Genomic DNA, 27,660 nt, shown 5'->3' with positions numbered 1-27,660 from the left:
ATGTTATATGACCAGCCTAAAATCAGGATGACTGGAATGGTGTGAGTCGTAAGAGAAATAAAGAAGACGAGGTTAGAGAGGAAATCGAGATCCAACTGCACTGGCTTCTTGCCCACTCTTGGAATGTCTGGCTTTTACACCAAGTGAGATATTTACACAGAAGACTAACATGATCTCATTTACTTGGGTTGAGAGAGATTGAGGTACAGCAAGCACAGAAACAAGGAGAGCTGCTTGAAGGCTACTCAATTCAGTTACAACAAAGACTTCAGAAAATGTCAGCACAAACTCAAACTCACAAGTCACAGCTGACCTTTGACAAAACATACTAATTTGATGTGCGAATGATTGTTGACAAAATTTTTCAGCTTCTAAATGTTATGGGAAAGAGGATGCATGATGAATCCAGAATATATTTGATCACAGTTTGCAAGGAGGGGGAAGAAAGGGCCTGGGGGAAGAAGGGACATTTTCCTGGCTAGCCACAGCAAATTCATTAGCTCTGTTGATATAGCAGGATCAGTTTTAGCAGGCTGCAGAATTTGGAATGCATTAGCATGGATGAAAATTTCTAGATCGGATACATAACTTATTCAGTTCACTGTAGTTTTCTGACTAGAGAATAGATTACCATTCTAAAGCCCAGTCAGTTTTGACAGTGATAATCATGAGGCAATTAAAATCTGCTAATAGAAATTTTTGAAATCAGACTCTACCTCCTCTTCAGGTCCCCAGGACTTAACAAAATCCTAGGACAGATGAAGCATTTATTGGTGGTGGGAAGCAGGAAGGCTCTCAAAATTCAAGAGACAACAAGCATTGCTTCATGTATTTTCATCACAAAGGAATAAAAGTATCCGTAGTTAGGGGAATAAAACAACCCTCTAATGTCAGGTTTCTATTTTACTCCCTTTTTTTTTTTTTTTTTTTTTTGAGGCAGAGTCTCGCTCTGTTGCCCAGGCTGAAATGCAGTGGCATGATCTCAGCTCACTGCAACCTCCGCCTCCAGCATTCCAGCAATTCTCCTGCTTCAGACTCCCAAGTAGCTGGGACTATAGGCACGCACCACCACACCTGGTTGATTTTTGTGGTTTTTTTTTTAGTACAGATGGGGTTTCACCACATTGGCCAGGCTGGTCTCAACTCCTGACCTCATGATCCACCTGCCTCAGCCTCCCAAAGTGCTGGGATTACAGGTGTGAGCCACCGTGCCCGGCTTTACTCCCATATTTTAAAAAATAAAATCTTTACTTAGTATCATTCCACTGTGTACATTTAAAAAGTTAGAAACCATTTAGTTTAATGCTTTTATTTCCAAGAGGAGAATTCTGAAACCACATAATGTTATGTGACAGCATATCTGACCTCAGTGGTAGCACTTTCTAGGACATAAAAAACTGTGAGATAGCTTCAAAAAGTGTTGTTCTGATAATACCAATTGTAGGGGAAAAGGGGAAAATGGTATACCTCTGCCAGAAATGAGAATGATTTCACCTTTCCTTTGTGTCACACAGGAAGAAGATGTGACTGGGAACTAGAGCTCCTGGATCAGAGCAGCCTCACAGCGCTCATTCTGCAGCCAATTCCAAGCCAGCAGTCCTGCAGATGCAGGGAAGCTCGTCAGGCACACTCCTGGTGGGGGTACTAGTTTTATTTAACAGTCTTGAACAGCTGGAGAGCACAACGCTAATGACCACTTGAGCATGAAAGTGTCTGATGATTGCATATAAAATATGACATGCAATGATATAAAAGGGTCATAACAATATACCACAGAACAAATGTATAGTGCCAGGCCAAAAGGTGTAAATCGCATAACAAATTTTAAGAGAGAACTGTCACTGAAGTGCCTTCTTAGAGTGGACTATTTCTTTCCAATCAGAAATAATTTAAACAATCAGAGAAATTCTCCCTTTTCAATCACTTCAGACATATGTAATTGGAAAACGATGCAATGTTAGGGATAGAGAAATAAGAAAATCCCCAAAAGAGAGATTTCCAGATCCAGCAGGAGATTTTCAGTGGCATTTAAGCATCATGTGAACGAAAATATTTATGAATTGAAGCAACACTAAGTTCTAAATATCTCTTACCTTGCAGAAAAGGAAAGCTATCAGAAACAAAGCAAGTAGAAGGCAGTGTTGAGTTCCCAGTGCAACTGCAGGGCGAGCTGTCTTTAAGTAACAGCATATGTGTTTTTAGGGATTTGCCTCACAGCATGTGTCTTTTTTCTTTCACATAACTGTCAACTGTATCAGTGATGAAAATGAAAAATGTATCACTCAAAACTTTTTTTTGTTTGTTTTCGGAACTGTACCTTATCTAGTGAGAAATGAGAGGTTCTCTCTCTTTCTCTCTTTTTCCCTAAGAAATACATTCCTGTAACATTTCTACACTATCAAAGTATAACAGCAGGTTGAAGACAAAACAGAACATGGCCAGAAACCCACACAGCAACGGATTTTTTGCCTTTTTTTGTTTTTTGAGAGCTCAGAAGGGTCTCTGAGGTGTAGTAGAGAAAAAGACTGTGTCATCAGGGAGCGGTGTCCTGTTGTGAGGAGAAACAACTTGTAAACCAATAACACTCCCTTTCTCTGCCCTGTTTCCTCCACAGCCCTTATTTCACATAAGCCATACAAAATGTTTTTGTTATTCACATTTTATTGTCTGATGCCACCCATGAAAGTAAACTCTATGAGGTCATAGTTGTTAGTCTATTTTATAGATGGATTTTTCCTAAATGCCTCAATCAATATTTAAATAAATCAAGAGAATAATTATCAAATATTCCTGTTAAAGCTACAAATTAGGGGCAGACAACATATACAAAGAGACAGGAAAATTTAGTCCCCTCTGAGACATGTAAAGGGAGTTATGATGAGGTGGCACGCTGGGTTTGGTGATCTCTAGGTCCTAGAACATTTCTATATCAGAATATGAAATTGCATGGCTAAACTCTAAATCACCTTATTTTGTGTCTTGTCTCAACCACCCCCAAACTATTTCTTAAAGTAATTTTGTAGCAGTTTCATTTCTGAGATTCCAGGTTCAGAATAAAATTTAAAACCAATTCTTCTAAGTGCCAGTGTCTGATGAAAGCAAACTAAAATCAAGAGGTTGTAAGGGCTATATTGACAGTCCCTTGACTGGTGAAAAAGGCAAGACTGAACTCCATATGCTGAAATGCTCTTTCTTTCTATCACTACTTCTATCAACCATGTGCCTGCATGTTCTCACACAAAGAACTGCATTACCTCAAAGACATACAATAGAGCTGGAAAATGCTAACGGGAAGACAACTAAACTATCATTAAAGAAAAGAAGTAGCTTTGTAAAGAAAGACCTTAAAGATTAGAATCTTCAATCTGGAAATGGTGACATCTATTAAATCATGAAGAAGGTGGATAGTGTAAAAGCCGGGCTATCCACAAACTTCAATTATACGAGGTCTTAGGGTACCCTTTGAAGTTTAAAAGAGATAAATATAGGAAAATAATGGGAAGTGCCATACTACTTTATTTATTAGGTAGAGTGCTCAGGGAGGTAACACAGGCTGAAAATGTAATAGGTTCATAAAAGGTTTAGATAAAAAACATGCAATAAATCAATTTTAGACTATTAAAGGGAATTGGCCCAATATACTGTTACTACTGCTTTTATCTTTGTCAAAGGACAGAACTCTCCTTGCTCTTTAGTTATACTGGAAGTGACTGAGCTTCAACATTGTTGCACTGATGTTAAAAAACCAGGTGTCTTAGTAATATGAACTCAATAGCAAGAGGAGATGTGGTGGGATGCTCTACACTTAAGGCCGAGGTAAAATTTCCAAATGACCATTACGGCATCGTGATTGGCTATATTAAACTCTCTCTGAATACACATTTTTTCTCAAGTGTGTGCATTACCTTGCATACACTTTAAATTTAGAAGCAAGATCTGACTGAGATATCCCTCTGTCTGTGTATAGATATATATATATTCACAAATTCACAAACATCAAAATGTACCAAAGGATATTTCCCTTCTAGAGGTGCACTTTGGATTTTGGTACATGGTTTGGTATCTTCTAGATATGAAGTTTGGATTTTGGTACACGGTTTTAGGTTTTGGTATAGGGCATCACTTTGAAAAATCTTAGGCTCTTGGTGTTAGGGATTTATAATGTTCTCTTACATCACAAAATTCGTTACTCTTTTTGTTTTCTTTTGAGACAGAGTCTCACTCTGTCACACAGGCTGGAGTGCAGTGGTGTGATCTCAGCTCACTGCAACCTCTGCCTCCTGGGTTCAAGCGATTCTCCTGCCTCAGCCTCCTGAGTAGCTAGGACTACAGTGCCACCACACCCAGATATTTTTTATTATTATTATTTTTAGCAGAGATAGGGTTTTACCATATTGGCCAGGCTGGTCTTGAGCTCCTTATCTCAGGTGATCTGTCCTTTTTGGTCTCCCAAAGTGCTGGGATTATAGGCATAAGACACAGTGCTGGCCAAAATTCATTACATTTTTAAGTATTATTCTTTGCTTTAGAATAAATTACTTTAATTATATATGTCTCTCATTTAGTAATTATGATCTGAAAAATGTTTACTAACCTTTAAGAGAAAATTCAGATTTATCTTGGGCTCTTAGGTTGAATCATGTTCTCTTATCATGATTCTTGCTGCTACATTAACATGAATAATTTGTAGAATAATGTTGCTGGAACATATGTAAATTAGGCATAAAAGCTTATCATATAAACATTTTTGCTTATAATATTTACAAAGTCATCACCAAAAATTAAACACAAATCACAAAACCAATGGCCATTCAAATTCATGTTGATTTAATGGATCAGATTCTTTGGTTCCCAAAACATTGCGGTTGGTGCCTATGTAAATATGACACTGGGCGCTAACATGGAGAATTTCAGAGATTGGTAGGCTTGAAGTAAACTCTCGATTCATTTTTCTCTATATGGCAAAAATTTTACATAATTCATATAATTCACATTTACATAATTTGCAACTTATTTGGTAAAAACTGATAAAATACTATGTCTTTCTCTGTTCCTTTTTCACAAACCTCAAGGAGGCATGAAAGGGACAATAATCACAATGGAAAAGTGGGTCCTGAAATAACACTAAAGTAATTTGACAAAAGAGAGTCACCCACCTTAAGCATGATTATATTCATTACATTCATAGTATCACATGAAAGCCCACAATTTTCAGAAGCCATACAACTTGAGTCAGGTTTGAAAAATGCTATTTTATAACATAACTTCAATGTAGGTTTCTAATAGTAAATTTCTATTAAAAAACATAATCTAGCTGGGTTTACTGGTGTACGCCTGTAATCCCAGATACTCAGGAGGCTGAGGCATGAATTGCTTAAATCTGTGAGGCAGAGGATGTAGTGAGCTGAGATCATGCCACCACTGCACTCCAGCCTGGGCAACAGAGTGAAACTCTGTCTTTAAAAAAAAAATTTATATATATATATATATATATATATATATATATATATAATATTTTATGGTTAAACCCCATGAAGAAAAAAATTGCTGCTGAATATTTTTCTGGTAATAGCTGTTTAGGTTGCTAAAACTCAGAGGGTTGTGTGTGTGTGTGTGTGTGTGTGTAGTGGGATGTGTGTAGTAAGGTGTGTGTGGTGTGGATGGTATGTGTGGTGTGATGTGTATCTGTGTGAGGTGTGTATGTATGTGTGTAGTAGGGTGTGTGTGGTGTGTCTCTGTGTATGGTGTGTGTGCTGTGATGTGTATCTGTGTGTGAGGTGTGTATGTGGTGTGCTATTTTATGTATGGAGACAATGCGTGGTCAGCTTACTTTATAAAGATAAATTTGGAGTTCAGAATCGTTCACCTTTCTCCTGCACAACAGATTTCATAATGGTCGGCAAGCTTTTTAAGTTAGTATTTATCGAAAAATTAATCCATACTCATAACAAAATTTCTAAAAAATATTATATACAGTGAAAAACAATCCTGTAAATGCAGACATGCAAATCTCTTACCCTTCTACCCAGACCATTGTGGCTCTTTTCCTGTATGTACTTAAAAATATTCTGTGCACGTTAAATAGCATCACCATATGCCTTATTTGCCCTACTGGGAACATCTAAAAAAGTAAACTATTACATAATGCTAAAAGAATGACATGACGTTCACTGAGGAATTTACGGCTACTTTTAAGTTAGTTTTAGTGACATTTTCTTACGTGTAACACTAATCTTCTCCCTACTGTGAATATATTTTGACAACTCGATTTTACATATTAATAAAACAGTGTTTAAAATATGACACATTTGGTGTACTCTTAAATGCTTAAATCCTTCTTAATTTTAGGGCAATTTTCTCTCATTAAAAACGAAAAAAACTAAGTCCCAATAACTAGAAATTGTGTTAAAAATATATAGTGTGGAATAAGAGATCACATGTTTTTTCTTCTCAGGAATACAGACATATATATTTAAATGTGCAGCAGTGGGTAAGAATGGAGGGGCAGGGACCATATTAAAAGAGTTCCATTCTGGCTGTCTTCCTTACTAGCTTTGTGATTTGTGAAAGTCATCTAAGCTTCTTTGTGCTTCAGTTTCCTCATTTGTAAAATGGAGATTATAATATCACCTGCCTCCTTCAACCTGGCGATGAAAGGAAATACTAGAATCGAATGACCCTGCACATTGTCTAGTATGTGGAAAGTGCTCAGAAAATGATAGCTATCATTTTTAAAGATATTATCAATATTTAATGATTTGCTTTAACACATTTTAATAGCAGAAAAAACATCTACATGTAATTAGTATTAGAGGAAGCACCAACATAGCTTTAAATATATGAACAGTATGTACTGCACAGCACACACACCCAGCACACACACACATTAATATAATATATGTATTATCTCAGTTAATGGTTAAAAAATAAACTTATTAAGTTGTTATTGCCCAAGTTTTTATTCTATACTGAAGAAAACTTTGATTACTCTTATGACATCCTGGTAATAATACAGGTATGGGAATTTTAAGTATAAGCTCTACATCATATTTTGCTGATGACCAGCTACAAGATTAAGAGCAAATTGTTTTTTCAGGAAAAAAACAAGAACAACAACATAGAGTTTGAAACAGACAATGTCTCCAATGGTGTAACCGGGTGTCCTAGGTTCCTGGCCTCCCCTGCCCAAGGAATGGGAGAAGAGGCCCTGGAGGTGTGGTGGGCTATTCAAGTAAATATCAGACCCAAAGAGTTTTGCAGAAAGTGATTTATTAGGCAAAAAGAGAGAGAGAGAGAAGGGGTGGGGAGAGAGAGAGAGAGAGAAGTGGGTTGCGGGGACAGAGAGAGACAGAGCACGCTCCCACGCTGTCGTGGGAGAGCATCTAGAGACGGAGTATGCACAGGTAAAGGGCAGGGGACTTTCAGTCTGGGAGTTACTCCCTCCCCATTCCGGTTCTCCCATGAGAGGAGTTCCTTCAAACTTCCACTGGAGTGACTGATCTCTGATTTTGATATCGGATTAGCTGCCCGGCCCACAGTCCTCCCAGAGCTTTTTGAAGCTCACCCGGGCAGTCTACCTGGCCTGTGCAGGCAAAAGTTAGACAAAGAACTGTAGTGCCCAGATGGCGACATGAATGAAGGCAGGTTGGGCATGTCACTGGGAAGTTCTTGAAACCACAGCCCTGTGCAGCCAGAAAGAGAACTTAACACAGTCCATCACTGGCTACGCAGATGAGCGTAAACTGAGGTAGGATTTAAACAAAACTATCTGCACATCAAAGACACTAACTCATCAGTGTGACCATCAGTAGTTTTAATGACTACAAAACACCAGAACAACAATGGCAAGCATAGACTAGAGACAATTATACTTTCATCAGTGGGAGAAGATGCTATACAGCAATAAAACTGAAACCACCAGCACTAGATACTAGTGGAGATAAACCCTGGATACCAAATGGTAATTCAATATACATATGAATGTGAGAGCACATATGAGAAAATTGCTAGGAGCAGAAAACAGGCAGAACCATATGCACACTATTTGTTTAATTCCATTGCCACCCACAGGTCGGCTTACCTGAAATAAAAGCTTCTGGTTAACTTTGAAAGCATTTGGGTGTATATTGGCACCAACAGCCACAGATATAAAATGCCAAGAACAGAGGTTGATACTTTTTTACTCTATTTGTCTCTTTGAGCTTCTTTTAAATCAAATTTTTGAATAATACCTCTTTTATAAACATTTTCATTATGTCTGAACCCATTAAGCTTGCATTCAAGTTTCTTCACAAATGTATTTTCTTAGCATAAGCCCAGGTTGGTGTCTTAGTAACCAACTAAACTTCCATATTCATTCCTTTCTTTGCTCACAGAAATACAAATTCTGGAACACTTGTTCCCCCTTGCCCCCCAATCACACACACACACACACACACACACACACAGTATATATATATATTCTCCAAGCCAAGGTCAGGTAAAAATTCCATGCCCTCAATTTTCTTACTTATACTGATGATTCCTAGTATTTTATTAGTTTCTTAGAGTCATTTTGGTGCTTAATTATATGCCACCAAGTACTTCTATGAATTATTTTATTTCTCAAAGATATAATGTGTCTCTTAGTTTTTCCATTATTTCATCTCACTAAAGCAAAGTTCTGTACAGAATACATGTTTAAAACAATACATGGCCTGTAATCCCAGCTATTCAGGAGTCTGAGGCAGGAGAATTGCCTGAACCCAGGAGGTGAGGTTGCGGTGAGCCGAGATCACGCCATTGCACTCCAGCCTGGGTAACAAGAGCGAAACTCCGTCTCAAAAAAAAAAAAAAAAAAAAAAAAAATACATGGCCATAAACGAAGTATCAATTTAACAAAAATCAAATAATTTTTCTATCACAAAATGAGTAATGTCTCTTTTCAATAAGCCTACTTTAAGGAATAAATACTTGCCATTTTCAATGTATTTAGGAAACTTTCTCTTTTAAAAACTATTTTAGAATCAGTTTATAAGCTTGGACATAAAAACACCTCAGCATCTTCTAGTTACAATTATGAATTTACCCAAACCACTCAGCAAGAATTTAAAAATATTATTTCACCACACCATAACTTCAAAACTTCTGATTCAGTAGGTCTTAGGGTGAGGCCAGTTGTACATATTAAGTGAAAAGGATAACAAAGAAATAAATAGAAAGCAAACTCATCAGGTGAAGAAAAAAGTGCTTTAAAGTTTCTCCTCTTAAAAAGAGAACTGCTTTAGCTTAAAGAAGAAATTGATATGGTTTGGCTCTGTGTCCCCACCCAAATCTTATCTCAAATTGTAATCCCCAGGTGTTGATGAAGGGGCCTGGTGGGAGGTGATTGGATCAGGGGGGCAGTTTCCCTCATGTTGTTCTCATGATGGTGTGTGAGTCTCACGAGATCTGATGGTTTTATAAGGGGCTCTTCCCTCTTTGCATCCTTCACAGGCTCTCTTGCATGCTGCAAGAGGAAGATGTGCCTGCTTCCTCTTCTGCCGTAATTGTAGAATTACTGAGGCCTCCCCAGCCATGCAGAACCATGTCAATTAAATCTCTTCCCTTTATAAAATACCCAGTCATGGGCAGCTCTTTATAGCAGTGTGAGAATGGACTAATACAGGAATATTTTCCAGTGGAAAGAAAAACAGCTTTTGTGTCTCTCACGGGTCATTTGATCTTACAATTACTCAGTGATAGTATACTTGTCTGTAAAATGTAAACCATAATATATGTTCTACTTACGTGACGCATGAGTTTCCTCACCAAAAGTTTGCTACTATGTGGGAGATACTAGGCTATGAGTTGGGGATGGTTTTAAGAAAGTAAAAATAAACAAAAGGAATAGGGCATACAAAAAACAACTCAGGGCAGATAATGATCGACAGTAAAGATAGGTATAAAATAAGAGATATGAGTTTTCCAAAGCTAGAGAGCCCTGCTGCCTGGAGAGCTCAGGGAATATCTTAAGGAGGCCATGCACGGGGGTGCACACTTGTAATCCCAGCAGTTTGGAAGGCTGAGGCAGGGAGATCACTTAAGGCCAGGAGCTAGAAACCAGCCTGGCCAACATGGGGAAACCCCATCTCTACTAAAAATACAAAAAAAAAAATAGCTGAGCATGGTGGCATCTGCCTGTAGTCCCAGCTACCTGAGAGACTGAGGCATGACAATCGCTTGAACCCGGGAAATGGTTACAGTGAGAAGAGCTAGCCCTGGTGACAAAGAGAGACTCTGTTGCGAAAAGGAAGAAAGGAAGGAGAGAGAGAGAGAGAGAGAGAGAGAGAGGAAAGAAAGGAAGAAAGAATGAACGAAAAAGAGAAAGGAAGGAAGAAAAAGAAAGGAAAGAAAGGAAAAGAAAGAGAAAAGAAATAAAGAAAGGAAGAAAGAGAAAAAGAGAAAGAAAGAAAGAAAGAAAGAAAGAAAGAAAGAAAGAAAGAAAGAAAGAAAAGAAAAGAAAAGAAAAGAAAAAGAAAATCTTAAGGAAAAAGTAACATTTGAAAATGACTAAACTGAGTTTTAGCAGCCAGAGCCTGAGGGCAGACTGACCAATAGAAACAAAATTAGAGAGATTAAAATAGTAATAATAAAATAAATAAACAAAACTGCTAGAAATAAAAACTAGTCTATCTGTCAACATTATGATGCAAATTACAAGAGAGGCAGAGAGCCTACAACGAAGAAAGTATTAGAACAGATTAAAAAATCTGGCCATTACCCAGAAAGCAGTAATACATGCTGATTTTTTTTTTTTTTTTTTTTTTTTTGACAGAGTCTTGCTCTGTCACCCAGGCTGCAGTGCAATGGCATGGTCTCTGCTCGCTGCAACCTCCACCTCCTGGGTTCAAGTAATTCTCCTGCCTCAGCCTCCCAAGTAGCTAATTTTTGTATTTTTAGTAGAGATGCGGTTTTGCCATGTTGGCCAAGCTGGTCTCGAACTCCTGACCTCGTGATCTGCTTGCCTCGGCCTCCCAAGGTTGCAGGGATTACAGGCATGAGCCACAGCAACTCGTCCATGCTGATAATATTTACTAGGCATTTGTAATTGCAAAACAACAACAACAACTCTGCTTAGTGCTAAGTGTAGTTTCATTTAATCCTTTCAGCACAGTTAAGAGGCATCAACATTACTGTTCCATCCTCTAGACAAGGAAACTGAGTTTTAGCTAGATTGAATACTTTGGCCAAATTTTCGAACTCCTTCCTTGGAAGTGGTAAAACCCTTGGTAGATGTGCCTTAAGTCTGGGGTGAGAGCAGTTTACCACCATGCAGTACTGCCTCTGGACATGGGATTGTAACCAGGGTAAACACTGAGCTCATGAGTGATACTAAGTGTCACTGCCTTAAGGACTCAGGTTAATCTCATCCCTGAAGGAACTCTTAACACTGTATGCCATCACCTTTAAACCTTATAATATCCTATATTTGTAGTGTTCTGTGAAATTTTCACAGTATATTCTATTCCTGACCCTGGGAAAACACCAGAAGTCATCTGAGGGCAGGAGGTCTGAATATGGCTTATTTTTTTTTTCAAATCTTACTGCCTAATTTCATTTCTTCATAATGAAAAATCAGTACATATTATGGAATGGAATATTGTAGAAAAAACAATTAAGAAAGATATATTTTAGGAAGAATTAGAAGGCAAAGAGATACAGGCGTGAAGATCAGCTAGGTCTTTGGATGTGCAGACAGCCATGCCTCCTGGCTCATCAGCTTCATCTTTTAATACCTATTGAAAGAGTCCTCACCTTTCAAGTCCCTCTTCAGCGCCCCTGTGCTTAAATGACCATGTTCCCTCCTCTGCATTTTCCTGAAAATCCATTAGTATCCTAAAGCAGAACATTAAATAATTGATAATGTATTTACTTTTAAAAGTGACTCTCTCCTACTATATTTCCATTTCATTGAGAAAGGGGACAAGAAAATGTCATCTACATCCATTTCTCAAGCTCCTAGCACACTTTACTATATATATATATATACTTTAAAATGTTGTTGACTGGTGAAGGAAAGATATAATTTGAACCTATTCTGTAGTGTGGAGTTGGAATCAAAAGGAAAGGATCATTTTTAAAATACAGATAGAATTAAAGTCATTTGTCAAATAATTATATTTGAGAGAAAAAAAGTTGAGATTTATAGAAAATACATTATTTTGCCTTAAGTTAGTGAAAAATGAAAAGCAGTTCAAAAATGGTCCCAGGGTGATGGCTGACTATGAAAATCTCCCTTATGACCAGGCATGGTTCCTCACACCTGTAATTCCAGCTCTTTGGGAGGCCAGGGCAGGTGGATCACGAGGTCAGGAGTTCAAGACCAGCCTGATCAACATTGTGAAACCCCGTCTCTACTAAAAATACAAAAATTAGCCAGGCATGATGGCACATGCCTGTAATCCCAGCTACTCAGGAGGCTGAGACAGGAGAATCACTTGAACCTGAGGGAGGCAGAGGTTGCACTGAGCCAAGATCATGCCACTGCACTCCAGCCTGGGATACAGAGTGAGACTCCAACTCAAAACCAAACAAACAAAACTACCTTATCATTTGAGGATAATTATCTTGTATAAACAAGTATACTATATTTTATATTTTAGGTAAGAATTGAGAAGGAAGTAGGTATTTCTAGCTACAATTATTTTGGGTTATTTTTGTTTTTTACTTACTGTGAGAGGTGATTTCATATGCTTCTTTCTATATTTATGATCCATTTACTATCTATTCCGTAAAAAATAAAGGCTTTGCCCTAAAATATAGCACTAAATATGACTATGACATCATCAAATGGTTGCATGCGAATTTTAAACATTTCTATACTCACATAAATCATTTCAACTTCTGCCTCCCCTTTGGATTAGAAATAAATGCTTTATATATTCATTTGAAATAACACCTAGTGTGCAGCATTGCAGAGGAAACAACTCCATCAGTCTTTTGAGAATAAAAGCAAATCAATAGTAATATCTCTCAGAATAGAAGCACTTTTGTTGACAGAAGGAGCATGGTTTAATGGGAAGCAACGTAATCTTCGTTTTCAGTCAGACTATTGGGCTGTGCATGAGAAATGACATGCTCTGACCACTCGTTCCACATTAAAGAGCAGTATGGCAGGTTCAAAATAGAGAAAATAATTTGCCTAATAGCAATAGACAACTCATAGCTTTAACACATAACACAGAGATATTTGTTATAAGATTTGTATTCAATTTTATAAATTTGTCTTTCATTCCCATTGAGGTCTATTCTGTTAATTAAAGCAAATCATCCCAGTGCCCCAATGATAGGCAATACAGGACCAATTCACCTTGTGTCCTGTAAGTTACTTCGTGTCCTGTAATTCACATTGTGTCCTGTAATTCACATTGTGTCCTGTAATTGCCATTAAGCTACTCACAACTGAAGTTTTACTCAGGTTTTGATGATGATGATAATGATGAGGAGGAGGAGGAGGAGTAGGATAATGTTGATACTTTAGGATGTAACATAAATGTATCCAGATTGACTGATAAAGAGATATCACTATAGATATAGTTATCCATATAGAAATAAAGTACGGGAAAGTTTTGTGCTCCTATATTCCTATGAGCTATATACAAAGAAAATTTACTTCAATCAAATTTATTCATTTTTACCTTCGGATAATAAAGTAAAGGAAATAATGAGGAGTAAGACCACATAAGCAATGACTGTTCTAGACTTTTTTATTTTCATTTTATAGAAAATAATTGTAATATTTTATTTTTAAATGTAGGTACATCCTAGTAAAATTACAACAGTAATTATAGGTCTTACTCCTCTTTAAGTATGTTACTATATTATAAAAAACCTAGTCAAAGAGGCTTGATATTTAGTAAATGCATGTATTATAAACTGTTTTAGAATTTATAAAAAAGTTTTATAATTTATAAAATATAATATGTATAATATAATACATAATATATTATATATGAATATAATATATAAATTATTTTAGAATTTATAAAAAGTAAACACAATTTTTTCTTTGAACTTCCAGTGAACCTACTGAAAAAATGCAATGACCAGAGTTTGCTGCTATTAGTTCTCTGCTTTTCTTGTAGGTAGCATATTCACATTTAAGTTTTACAAAATGCAAAAATAACAATAATTCAGACCCAGGTATCTTTCTGTCGCCCATCAGAGGATTCTGAAAAAAAATTTTCCTTGAGGAGGTTAAACCTATGAGGAGTCATTAGAGTTTACTTGTAGCTGCACAGTAATATATTTTAGTTTAAAAATGATATCTTGCCTCAAAAATATTGATTACAAGATTTTATGTCTATTTTGTAAAATGATATTTTCCATAATTCATGTCAATATGTAAACATTAAATGGTATTCATTCATACATGATTCATTTTCAATGTCATTTTATAATCTTTAATGTAAATTCACATCTGTTTCAATGCTTCCAAGTGCAATGTTCACTTGGAAAAACATCTAAAGCCAGAAAACATTCTGTAATTCAGAATAATTCTAAACATGACCACAAGGTGGCACTAAACACTAAAATATGTTATTTTCCCTCTGGACAAGTGAATAGAATTTTACCGGAAATATTAGCAGCAATTTACCCTATAAATGGGTCAATACTTCAAAAACATAAATTCACCTCAACTTTCTGATCATGTTGGGAATCCTAATTTATATTGTTTTAAACTTCAGACATTCAAAACGACACATCAAAAGGTTGAAAATCTTTAAAGAATTTGAAGGATTTTAAAAAGAAATGATTATTTCAGCAGTCTGCATAATTAATTACCCAACAATCATTCCTTGGGTTTTAAAAATTAACTTCCCCTCTAATTTTGCACGATTTTTTTCTCACTTTACTTCCAACTAAATGAAAGGAAAATAGATGCAAGTTAACAGTCTCTAGCATGATTAAAGAATGTGAAAATTAAAGAGAAAGTATGTCAAAGTTTTTAGCCCTTGTAAAGTCTAATTCTAAAAGTATATACACTTAGATGATCCATTATACTAAATTTAAAATGTGTGTAATATTACTAGAATATTTTAAATTAGCCATCCTGATGAATAAGCCATGAGGTTAAATTATTTTGCCAAATATTAAAGTGAAGCTGTGATAACAAAAGAATGCTATGAAATGGCCACAGCATTAAATGAAGATCATAAGAAAAAAATAACCATGACTTGGATTAAACAGGTAATACATGATTAAATAGATAAGGAATGTAAATATACAGCTGTGGCAAATACGAACAGTATCTTTACTGTGCTCACTAAAGTGTATCTGTCAGCTAAGTTTAGGAGTCTCTATTATATGTTACCTCATCTTTACAAGTTAGTGGACAACATGGCGTGCTAAGTATGTCCTTCCAGTATGTGAATGTATAAATAATATATTAATTATTCCTGAGCTATAAATAAAACTGAAAAAATACTGTAATATAATTCTGAATTTTTAAAATAAAGCTTTTTAAAAATTTTATGAACCCATATAAAAGTATATTTTATGACCTCAAAGTTTTCATTTGTTTATGTAATCCATAGAAACCACTCCAGATGCTTTTTAAATTAACATATAAATAGAGCCACAAAAATGAGGGAAAAAAAAGGAAACAGTGGTTTCAAATTGATCTTCGTATCACCTTGAATGTGAAGAATGAAAAGAATGAATGATCTAAATAAAACCTGTTAAATTTTTCACATTTTGCAGCAGGTTCTATGTCTTCATCAGACAGTTTCAGGGACCTCGTCTAGGAAACCGGTAGTCCACTGACCTTTCAGCTTGTAATATAGACTGCAGAATTATTCTTGAGATTTATAGGCATCAAAACTTTAATGGGATCATTTTTGTAATGCACTGTCTCTGTTCATCATTCTTTTTCTAATTCTCATTACCCTGACCTCAAGAAGGAGAATCTGTGAAAGGAAATGTTACCACAGTGTATTCAGAAATGGCTCATGTTTCAGCTGAGTGAGTTTATGTGGCTCATGGACCTCACAACAGTTCATCTCACTCTTTCTTATGTTTTCTTCCTCCTCTCTTTCTGTTTTGGGTCTTTCCTATCATTTTCAAATTTCATATCCGTCCATTCTCTAGTTCATGCAATGCCTCCCTGAGAATGCAATTTAAGTTTTCACATAACATTCAAGTCTTTATGTAACTGACATTTTCACAATCATTAGAGAATTAATACATTTATAAAAGTTATATATCGAGCCCTCTCCAGTTACAATCATAGACTTATGAGCCCTTTCCAATTATAATAATAGATAAATCAACTGTGTCCTTGGAAATGGTATGGTTCAAACTCCCATTTCTCCAAAAATAAAATTTGGAATGAAGAATTTATTATGTTGTCAGTAAAATTAATAAGAGAATCAGACTTAAAACATCAAGAATTTCTCACTTCAAATACAAAATTATTACATAAGGGAGGCCGAGGCGGGTGGATCACGAGGTCAAGAGATCAAGACCATCCTGGTCAACATCGTGAAACCCCGTCTCTACTAAAAATACAAAAAATTAGCTGGGCATGGTGGTGCGTGCCTGTAATTCCAGCTACTCAGGAGGCTGAGGCAGGAAAATTGCCTGATCCCAGGAGGCGGAGGTTGCGGTGAGCCGAGATCGCCCCATTGCACTCCAGCCTGGGTAACAAGAGCGAAACTCCGTCTCAAAAAAGAAAAAATAAATAAATAAGCATTTTAAAGTTGTAGCAAAATGATATTAAATGCTTTGGTAAAAATACAACACATTCAATATTAATGAAAAAGCATAGGTCACATGAATTAACATCTAATAACACCAATGACAGTCACAGGTAGCATAGAACACCTATTGTGTATTAGGTATTGTTGTTAGACTTTATAGTAGTTGCTTATTATAAACAGGATATTGCCCTATGATGTAAAGTACAATTATTAACCCCATTTTACAGATTAAAAAACTACCAGTGACATTAAATATTCAATATATGGTGAGTGGCACAGCCAGGATTTAAATCCAGACAGTCTGGTGCCACGATCCATGCTTTTATCCATCAAAGGGCCTTGTGAGAGCACTTCGGTTAGGGTCATTACATTTTCTAAGAAAGGAAATCTCAGCTCTTCTAGAACGTAGGTTTATCACTGTGTAGTCTCCTATTAAGCATAACCTTCGGCCGGGCGCGGTGGCTCACGCCTGTAATCCCAGCACTTTGGGAGGCCGAGGCGGGTGGATCACTAGGTCAAGAGATCGAGACCATCCTGGTCAACATGGTGAAACCCGCCTCTACTAAAAATACAAAAAATTAGCTGGACACGGTGGCTCGTGCCTGTAATCCCAGCTACTCAGGAGGCTGAGGCAGGAGAATTGCCTGAACCCAGGAGGCTGAGGTTGCAGTGAGCCGAGATCGCGCCATTGCACTCCAGCCTGGGTAACAAGAGCGAAACTCCGTCTCAAAAAAAAAAAAAAAAAAAAAAAAAAAAAAGCATAACCTTCATCTGATTTTCTTAAAAAAACAGACTATTATATAGAAGAGTCTTTTTCGCAGAGTGACCACGTTTAAAAATCAGTGGCTTCTATGAAGCGCTTATTATTTTCATTACTTCAGAAGTAAGAAAGCTCCTGTTCATAAATTCTTCTGTATTCCAAACTCCTGTGACACATAATACGCCAATATAACAAACCTGCACATGTACCCCTGAACTTAAAAAAGTTAAAAAAAGAAAGAAAACAAACAAAAAAAAAATAGTAATAGAAATTTGGGTTACATTTGGCCTCCTGATACATAATTTTTTCTGTAGGCTTCTTGATGGGGTTGGGTATATTAGTTTCAAATTTGGGTCCTTGCTACATCCCATAGAGTTGTCTGTGTTTGCAAGATGATGATTGGCTGCCGCAATTTTGAAGTGCACCACAGATCACCAACCAGAAGGCTGCTCCTAACGGAAGCACCAAATAAAAATGCATTCTCAGGACATGGCCGAAGAAATCTTAGGCTATACAAAAATGTATGTCGAACCAAACTGCTAACTCTGATATTGTCTTTAATGATGTGGTATGGCTATAAATACAACAATGCAGTTTTAAAAAAACAGATAAAGTTAGATCCTTGTATTAGTCACTTTAAAAGCACCTAGTAGTTATCTTTCTTGTAGTTATCAAAGCTGGAATATAACAAGTCATGTGATTATTCATTCACTGGCTCACAATAGCAGAGACTTTTGTTGGTTAGTTTCTCTCTCTTTCTCTCTCTCTCTTCCCAAGGTTGTATTTCTGGATGCTTGTACAGTGTCTGGCTTATGGTAGGCACTTAAAGAATACTTGGCAAATTAAGGGATGAAAGAACGGATGAATGAATGAAATTCTAGTGAGGGGTTTCTTCGGCAGTATATCTAATGGAAGATGAAAACTTAAGACTGTGTTAGGAGGAGGAATACATGACTGCCCAATCATATACTACAATCTAATTTTACTATTTCATAAAAATGGAAACATGTAGAACATAACTACTGACATTTCTATTGTACATTATATGATATTTCATTGTGACTATCTCCCATTAGAACCAGCCTCTTCTTAAGGACAAAATTTGTACTAAATTCATCCTTATATCTCCAGGTGTGACAGAAGGAAATGCTTCACAGTAACTTCCCCCAAAATGAGTGAAATTAATTAGGGCCTAAAGCAAAACAGAGCAAATTATTGGATTGATACCAGGATACCAGTTAAATTGATAATGGAAACTGCAACATAAAAAATGTAACACATGTACAAGAGTAAATAGCAACATATGATAGCCTAAAATCAAGAGAGCTGTTTAATGATTGTGAATTTTGAATTCATAGTACTGTACCCCTAAGTACTATCAAAGATTTCAAATTTCCATGAGAGTGTTTCCGGGAACTGCAATTCCTATGTAAAGGTTCATTTTGCTTCAGTGAAGGACAAGGCTCTCCTCATCCACACTTTTTTCTTCTTAGACCTCCCTAGAAACAGGCTTGATCGAGCCTCTACCTATGAAGTGAAGTGATTAATTTCTTTGCTCTGAAGTCAAGATCATGGTTGCCATTTGTCTATGTTCACGTCTCCACCGGGCCAGATTTCAGATTCATACTCCATCATGACGGCTAATCTAACTCCAAGGGGCGAGGTGGGAATCATTAGGAAAAAAAATATTTTTCTCAATTTAGGCTTTAAGATTTAAAATCTTAGATTTTATTTCATTCCTGTCATTTTTTTTTTAAGTATTGATGGCAGTACTTATGTCTATTCTCAAGTCAGTGAAGGTTTATGAATTAATTTTTAAAATATTATGTAGAACTATCTAGTATTAACTGCTGAAAATTAGGACATATATTTTAAAAGATGGTACCTAGAAGAGAAGAAAATCTCAGAAAAAGTAGAGTTCTCCTTTATCATTTTCAATTGCATATATCCAGTGCGGGGGTGGGAATCACTTCTTTAGTGTAAAAATTCTGTAGAAAACTTCTACTCTTCACTCAGCAGTTAAAGAAAAAAAAAAAAGGAAAAAGAGACAAAGTGACAATACCTCTAAGTCTATGCCTGTGCTTAAGATTCATTTTTTAACTAATCTCTAAAAGAATAACTAAAGTCTTGGTTGAGGGGGTAGATAAATAAAGATTTTCTGTAAGTTCCTACTCATGGGGAAATATTCAAATGTAGGAAGCTAAATGCAGAGAGAATAAATCTGCACGTTTGCTGGTTTTCACTCTTCAGGGACTACATATTGAAAAATCACTCTGGTGACAAAATATGGTTCAAGACTACAGAGCAGGAATAACCCCCAACGTATACTGTTTTAAGAAGAAGTCAAAAAAGAAAAGAAAAAATATGATAGATGGCTAAGCTAATAGTCATTGGACATTCAGTTTCTTATCTGAGGTGATAAGTTGATGTATATTTTACTCCAATAGCTTCCTTTTTTCAGGTCATCAATAAAGCAGATCAATACCACATTGTTGGTTTTGAAAGTATATAATTCATGTTTTTGATCTTATTAGCAATAGATTTAAACCACTTGGGTTAGAGGTATAAAAATTGTAATGTTCTGGTTTATTTCAGGAAAATAATTTTAATAAAATAATTGATAAAAATACACTTTATAGGTTGAAGATTTACATGGGAATACAAAACTTGTCAAATTCCTCAGGTAGTTCAAATATTTTCAAATCTACCCAAAAATAAGCCTATGAATTTAAAATTTACCTTTAGAAGTCAAATTATTTGGAAACATTATGGTGCTTCATTTATATTTGATGTTTGCTTCAATAATTATAAAAATATTCATAAATTCAGAAATCCCATAATTTACGATGGATCCAAGGAAGTTATTTGACCTAAGTTTGTTGAGAGCGGAGCTATGTTTTTAAGAAAGGAGAAACAGTTACATTTTAAAAGCTTATGTTAATATGACGTACAAAATTTACTCCAAACACCCCAATTACCGGGACAAACGTATTAGTTGCCTTTGATCTATCCAGATTTCAACTTTAATTCATGGATTTATACATATTACATTAAGCATGGAGAGAATTCCCAGAATAACTCAAGGTGGAGTATCTACTGTATTCAGTTTATTGATTGTTTCATTTTGTCACACATGATGCCTACCTTGATTATTGTTACAGTTTCTGTTTCCCAAATTTCCAACTGGAAACAAAAGCAATGGTAGTTCTTTACTCCACAATCTCTAGAATAGACACTTGCTCATTATATGCCTGTCTTTATTTTTAGATTACAAACTGGTGATATTTGTTTCTTGCAGCAAAGAAGAATCAACATGTCTAGTGAAACAGTGCTTTCTAGAAACATGTAATTTATGTTTATTTTAAAAATCAAGGCTCTGTCAAACCATTTCAATATCCTCTCTTACAATAAATCAGTAAAGATTCCTAATCAATAACTTATGCATTGAGCATAATAATTTATGTCTATGCATTCTACATTCTGATAATTTGGAGAAGTCATTTCAATAATAAATGCTGAATTCCCATACTTGGCTTGCTAGTGCAGTAAACTACACTGGTGCCAATTTCAACTCCTTAGAAGCTTCACAGTTAAAAAATTTGTAAGAGTTGCTTTCATTTAAAAGAATAGATTCTAGCCAACTGAACTGTCATACACTTTGTGCTATAATGAAAAGGATAATGTAATAAATGTAAAGTATAATGTGGCAGATGATAGAATACTGACCATAAAAATCACAAGATTTACAGAAATATAACTTTACAATAGGATAATATTTTTTAAAAGCACATGGGAAATGTAATCCAAGCATTTTATAATTGTTTTAAATGAGGAAGGAGAGAAAAGGAAAAAAGAGAGAAAGATGGAAATAGATACAGGTTTACAGAAAGAGAGATGGGGTGGAAGAGAGACAGAGAGATGACCGGTTAAATTTATGGGGATCAGCATGGCTCTGAAGTGTTTAGACATGTCATTTAATGCTGATTTCCTATCGTGAAGCAATATTGTATTAGATCTTATAGTCTATTGTTGAATTCTGTCCTGAAGCTTGAAGTGTCATTTAACTTGAATTTATATCACTGCATCATATAAAGTATGTTGAATCAAGACTGCTTTCTTGAACAAAAAAGACTGAATATTGAAATCACGTGATTTGGTAAAGTGCTTATAATGTTTCTCACAAACTCTCTAAGGATATGAATCCCTTTACTGAAAGGGATTTTTATATCAAGGCATTTCAAACTCCCACAGGCAGGCATTATTTTGAAGGAATGGTACATTTTATTTCCTAAAATTATGTAAAATGTGATTTTATTTTATTTCTTCTCACTCAATTTGTAGCTTTTCCTTTCTTTAGGTCCAACTCCACTATGGTTAATGTTTAACAAATATGTCTTAGTCACATAGCATATAGGGAGGGCATCATATACATTGCAGGAAAGAAGTAGGAAAAAAATATAAAGAAACTGATGAAAATAAAGTACTTTCATTCTTAAAAAAATCAAAAGTTACTTTTTGGTGAGAAGTTGCATTGATAATAGTGTTAAGCAAAAGTTGTATTAAAATTTTTTAAACCTGTCAGATTATTTCAACTTATTATTGTTAATATTTCATTAAGAATAAAACATTCCCAGAAATCTGCAAATTTAATGTGATGGGTCTTATTTTTTGACAATATGTCTAGAGTTAGTTCAACTAAGTGGTGACAAAAACGTATAAGAAAAGCAAAATAGCCTTCTATGCTTTAGGTGCCCTTCCGTTTAAGAAAGACAGGACAACTGGATTGCAAAAGGGCTCAGGGGTTCACACTACAATGTCAAGTGAGGTGAGACTGCTCTACAGTCAGGAAAGAAGAGGGCAGAGGCGACCCGGAGCTGATATTGTTATCTTAGAAAACAGGCATTGCTTGGTAATTGTTTGAAATTGTCTCTTGTTCTTATGCATGAGAAAAAATCTCTCATTTTGAAGGTTGACCTTATTGGGGTAAATGCAGAAAATCATATGAATGCTCTGTGAATATCATCCAAAGGTTTTAACTAGAAAAACAAGAGAAAGATTTTTAAAAATTTAGGACTTGTATTTTTTCTGTGTATTTCAGATTATTTAATTATGGCAAAACAACATCTTTTTGTGAAACCATTGGTCTGTATAAGAGTCAAGAAAAAAATAGATTTGTCTGTGTTAACTTTCAGTTTTTCAAATATGCGTCTCTAGTGTCATTCCAAGTACTCTTCTTTCTACTGCTTAAAATATCATAATAGGAACCATATATTGTACTTAGTATAATGCTTAATCAATTTTACCACTGGCCAGTATAAGTCTAAAAGAGATGAGAAAATTTTTCTTGCTATTTGGTTTTTAATCTCAATCTATTCCAGACATAACTGTTAAACAGAAAAAGGTCAGCAAATTGCTCTTTTGAAACTCTCTCCCAAATAATACGTTGGGTTAATCAAAACTACAGTTTTCCAAAGTAGACCTGAAATTTGGAGGATAAAATTACTGACAATTGGCATAAATATTTTTTATGTTTTTCTATTTATAATTTCAGGATTTTACAAGGACTTCTAACATGACAACAGTAGTAGAATGTAATTTGCATAGTAGAAATAAGAATATATTGTGGCTAATGCTTTTAATGCCCAAGGCCTCCACTAGAGGTAGTAGGGTTTACATCACTGATTTGCATTAATTGCTTACTATGAAACACTATTACTGATAATAACACTTAACAAAAATATGGTTCACTTTGCTGCTGAATCAGCATCATCAGCGCCAACACTGTTCTTGTGCTGCAGCCTAGTGGAATGATTTGGTATAAAAATGACATATTCCAGTAAGATGTGTTATCACTTGCTGAAAAGTAGGTTAAGAAACACGGGAAATCAGTCATAAGCACAGAAATCCCCCAGGTAGTATATACTTTGCCTCAGTTATTTGCTTATGTAGAAAATTAAGTAAAGGTCAAGAAATTCAACCTATATTTTATACATGATTCACATATTTTGGAATCAACCTTTCCAGTTTCAAATAGTCTATTTTTCAAGAATAAAAATACCTTTTTCAGACAAACTTACTTTGTAAAGAATGTGTCAGAAATATTACTCTAAACAAAATTTTTTTATCTTTTTTTTTCTTTTTTAAAGAAAATCCCAGTGTGAGTAAAAATCTAACAATGAAATATTACATTGATTACCTGTATGGTACCGTTCTTATCAATAAATAGTTTCCATAATCATCAAGGAACCTCACCTAAGGCATTAATCAGGTACCAAACAATTTAACCATTGACTTCACACATACCCATATATAAGTGGATGCTTATAGAGTTTACATTCCCTTTTCCCATTTCTCAGAGATTTTGATTGTGTTTCTTTGCTTTTTTTCCCCAAACCTCTAAGTGTATGGAATTCTGTTCTTTGATTGGAGTCAGAGAAGGCATACGAATTCACCAGGGAAGTCAATTTGTTAGCATCAAGTATTCGAAACCCAAGAAGTATCTGATTGAATGAAAGCAGACATTGACTCATACTTTAATAACACAGCCAAAAAAAAAAAAAAAAAGTGAAAGAAGCATTTCTTTATATTTTTAACATCAGAATGGGTTTGTATCTTATGCATCTCTAAGGCACAGATCCACACTGTTTATATTTGTGGACTCTCCATTTGCCTCACCAGATCCCTCCCCGAATGAACCATTACTTCCTTATGCATTGCACATTGAATACATATGTGCCACATTTAGTACCCTAGGGGGAGTGGGGGTCAGATTTTCTATGCAACTTAGCATTTACCTATGTTTCTAGGACATAACCTCTTCCTTCTTCTTCATCACTTTAACTAAAAATGAACATACGGCTCTGTCAATGACATAATGTTTTCATGAAAGTTCTACTAATTAAAAATCCTCACCATACCAGACCTAAAAAATGAGCACACTCTTGCCAAGTGTTATTCACCACAGAGAAGCTCTTGTAGCTACGTTTTAAAGGAGATAGAGAGGGGGATGGTGTGGAGGGAGACAGTCTAACATATGCATTGAAGTATAACAGTTGTCAACATCAGAAGGACAGATTATTTTTAATATAGATCCTTAAAGAAAGAAAAGAGGAGAAAAAATAATGTATCTCCAAAGAGCTGAGAAGTAATGGATATGCAGTTTTGGATAATAGAAGCTTTTACTGGAATGAAGGACCACAATTATAGGAAACAGATCTGTTTTTTCAAAGCAAAAGATGATAGGTCATTTTTAAAACAATGTTTGTCTTTGTACCTGTAGACTCGCCTTTTTTATTAATAAGAAGATAGTAGGTTTTTATTGTAGTGGCATAAAAACAATTTCAGACTACTGCTTTTGCCCATACTTACAGTGCTATCAATAGTTACTTGTTGGGGACATGCATTTATACTTGCAATATGCTGCATTAATTTAACACCACATAAAATATGGATTTTATTGCAGCAGAAACAATAAATGCTGCAACTGCTGACTACATGCATTTACTCTCCCTCTCTTACCTCTCCCCCCATACTTCTGACTCAGATATACAATTGAAAATAAGAATTCTGCCTATTCCATTTCTGATGAATGTCAATCTATTGTATTTATGTAGATGCTTAGTGACCATTGACAGTTTCAAGGAATCTGTCTTCAGCCTGTCATTTCTCTTTATATTGAATGTGCAATGAACTATGACTATGAATAAGTGCAGTGAATCCATTCATATGGAATGCAAAGTAATGTTAGATGTTAGAGTTCACAGCAACAACGTTATCTCTTCAACTGATTTTTAAAATAAAGATGAACAAGTCTGAGCATGACAAATTACACTTTGTGACATATTTTTTAGCATTTGTTCCAAGTGATGAATTCACAAACTCTAATATCATGACCCACTGTTGAGCATCATATGTAATTTATCCAGGTTTACATTGCCTATATAGATATTCGAAGCGGTTGTTTCTAGAATTAAATATAGAGAGTTGCATGCTTATTTATTCAGGTCCTAAAGATAATTATTTTGAAATAATTGCTGAACACAACTTAAAAACAAACATTTATCTCCTCCCTTTCACCCATACCCCCCAAGTGGAAGAAAATAAAAGAAGGGAGTTAAAAGAAAAGCGGGGAAGTCTTCCTACCTTTTTCATCGGCTTCTGGATAATGGAAGTTGGTTCCAGACAAAATAACCAGGGAGAAATTGTCCCTATGTCCCCTTTTTGTTTGTTTTCGGCTGTTATTTTCTAGCACTGATTCTACTTCAATCTAACTCAACCTCTTTCTCAGCATCACTTTTAACTCTGGACAGCAGGGAACCGAAGAAAACGGGGGCGAGCTCTCTCTCTCTGATTGGCTTTCATTCAGTGCTTCTGATTAAGGGGAAAGGAAAAAAAAAAAAAAAAAAAGGAAAGGGGGAAAAAAGCTCTTCCTCACACGGAGAGAAAGGTTCTGCTGATAGAGCTGCAGCACTCGCCATGGGAAGGTTAGAGACTGGGGAAGTGCTGGCTTCTGCGAGCACACAGCGATTTGCAAGTGAATGCGAGGGGAGGGCGCATCCGAGAGGAGGGCTTTGCTTGAAAGGCATCCCCTCCCCCGCAGGGCAGAAAGACTCTCTGTTTCAAGGCTAAGGTAATCAGCCCAATCTAATCCGCCTGTGTCCGTAACACAATCTCAGGAACAGGACTGCTTCTTGCATTTTTTTTTTTTTTTTAAACAGATAGTTCTTCTGGCATGTATATTCCTGCACCATCCTCCCAGCAGACTACCGAAATCCAAGTATGATCGGAGCGCCAAGTCAAATTGCAACCAGATCTGACATGTTACCGGAGTGATTTTTTGTGTGTGTGGTGGTTTTAAATGTTTATGTAATTTTTTGCTTTCAGGGAACTTTGTCGGCTTGATTTTCCAAATCCCTTCATCTTGTTGCTTGTTGTCATAAGAGTGCATACCGCGCTCCTCCTTTTGAAACGTCCGCGAGCCAGTCTTCTCTGCCTTATCTTTGCATTTTCATACTTTATAGATACAATATTTTATTAAGAATGTAAATATATAATTACTGTTATTAAAACATTTACACTTTGAACTCGACAGAGTCTTTTTTTTTTATTTTTAACGTTTTTTTCCCCCCCTCATAAATATGAGTTTCATACCCAGAAGAGTGTGTGGACAGATGTAAAAACATTTGGATTGTTCTATCTACTTATCAAACATCTAACTGTCTCCCCATTGTATCTCTCTCCACATCAAACTGCAATCAACCAAAACCTTACCAAAGGATGTCACTATAGCTCCACAACGTAATTAACATATTTGCATTTTTCCGGCTACAAGTAAATTCTTTTTAAAGTGCCATCCATAAATAAATTACATATATATATTTATACATACACATAAATACATATATAAGTGTCCGTTATAATTTTAAAGCTAGAGGAGAAATTATGAAGATGATTTTTTCCCGTGATGATTTTTCTTTTTTCTTTTTTTTTTAGCAGATAATAACTTCCAGAATGTTAAATGGTCAAAGGACTAACTGGAGGCGGGGTTAAAACTGCAAACCACACCCTTTTTCCGGTTTAGTATTGTTTCCGGTATGCTGTGCTGCCTTCTAGGTACCTATTCGATCATTATAGCAGTTAGCAGGCCCCTTATATAATAAGCATAATGAAAAAGGAAGGAAACTCAAGGGGAAGAGTGGGAAGAAGGGAGAGATGGATCCCAAATTAGATTCCGTTTTTGGAAATAAAACTTTTTAGTTTTAATGTATCACAGTGTTATTATATGATGAATGTTACCAATTCATCTTACATTTGAAAATACCAAACACTTCCACTGAGCTAAACAGCTAAATAATATTTACAGCAGACATGAATTTTTGAAACTCTTAATTTTACAGATAATAGCATTAAGATCAGGAAAATTCTGTGGCCTCTCTAAAGTTTGGCAATAACAGAGCTAGAATTCTGAATTATCACTGTTATCAATTGCCCATAGTTTTTGTTATGTTTGGTTTGTTTTATTTTCAACAGAGTGCCTTAATTTTAGAGTCAAGTGAAAATAAGTATTCAAGGGAAAATAAATAAAGCCCATTAATATTTTTTTCACAATTATGCATCTTTATTAATGTATTTTAACTATTTTATTATGAAAAGAAAATAAGTATTCAATATTTTTCCTGT

At 35.5% G+C, this 27,660-nt stretch overlaps 1 protein-coding gene across 1 annotated transcript in view; it reads right to left on the bottom strand.

Annotated features, from left to right (window-relative positions):
* CDH10 (cadherin 10) overlaps positions 1 to 25,749 on the bottom strand; it is a 168,930-nt gene extending 143,181 nt beyond the window's left edge. Inside the window, exon 1 of the mRNA XM_035291745.3 lies at positions 25,624 to 25,749. The gene's annotated coding sequence lies outside the window, so the exon portion shown is untranslated. The remainder of the gene's footprint in view (positions 1 to 25,623) is intronic.
* Between the last annotated feature and the right edge of the window lie 1,911 nt (positions 25,750 to 27,660).

This window comes from Callithrix jacchus, chromosome 2 (genome assembly GCF_049354715.1).
Source record: "Callithrix jacchus isolate 240 chromosome 2, calJac240_pri, whole genome shotgun sequence".
In the NCBI taxonomy this organism is placed as follows: domain Eukaryota; kingdom Metazoa; phylum Chordata; class Mammalia; order Primates; family Cebidae; genus Callithrix; species Callithrix jacchus.
Note: the sequence above shows the minus strand (reverse complement) of the source record. Positions and strands in the feature narration are given on the sequence as shown.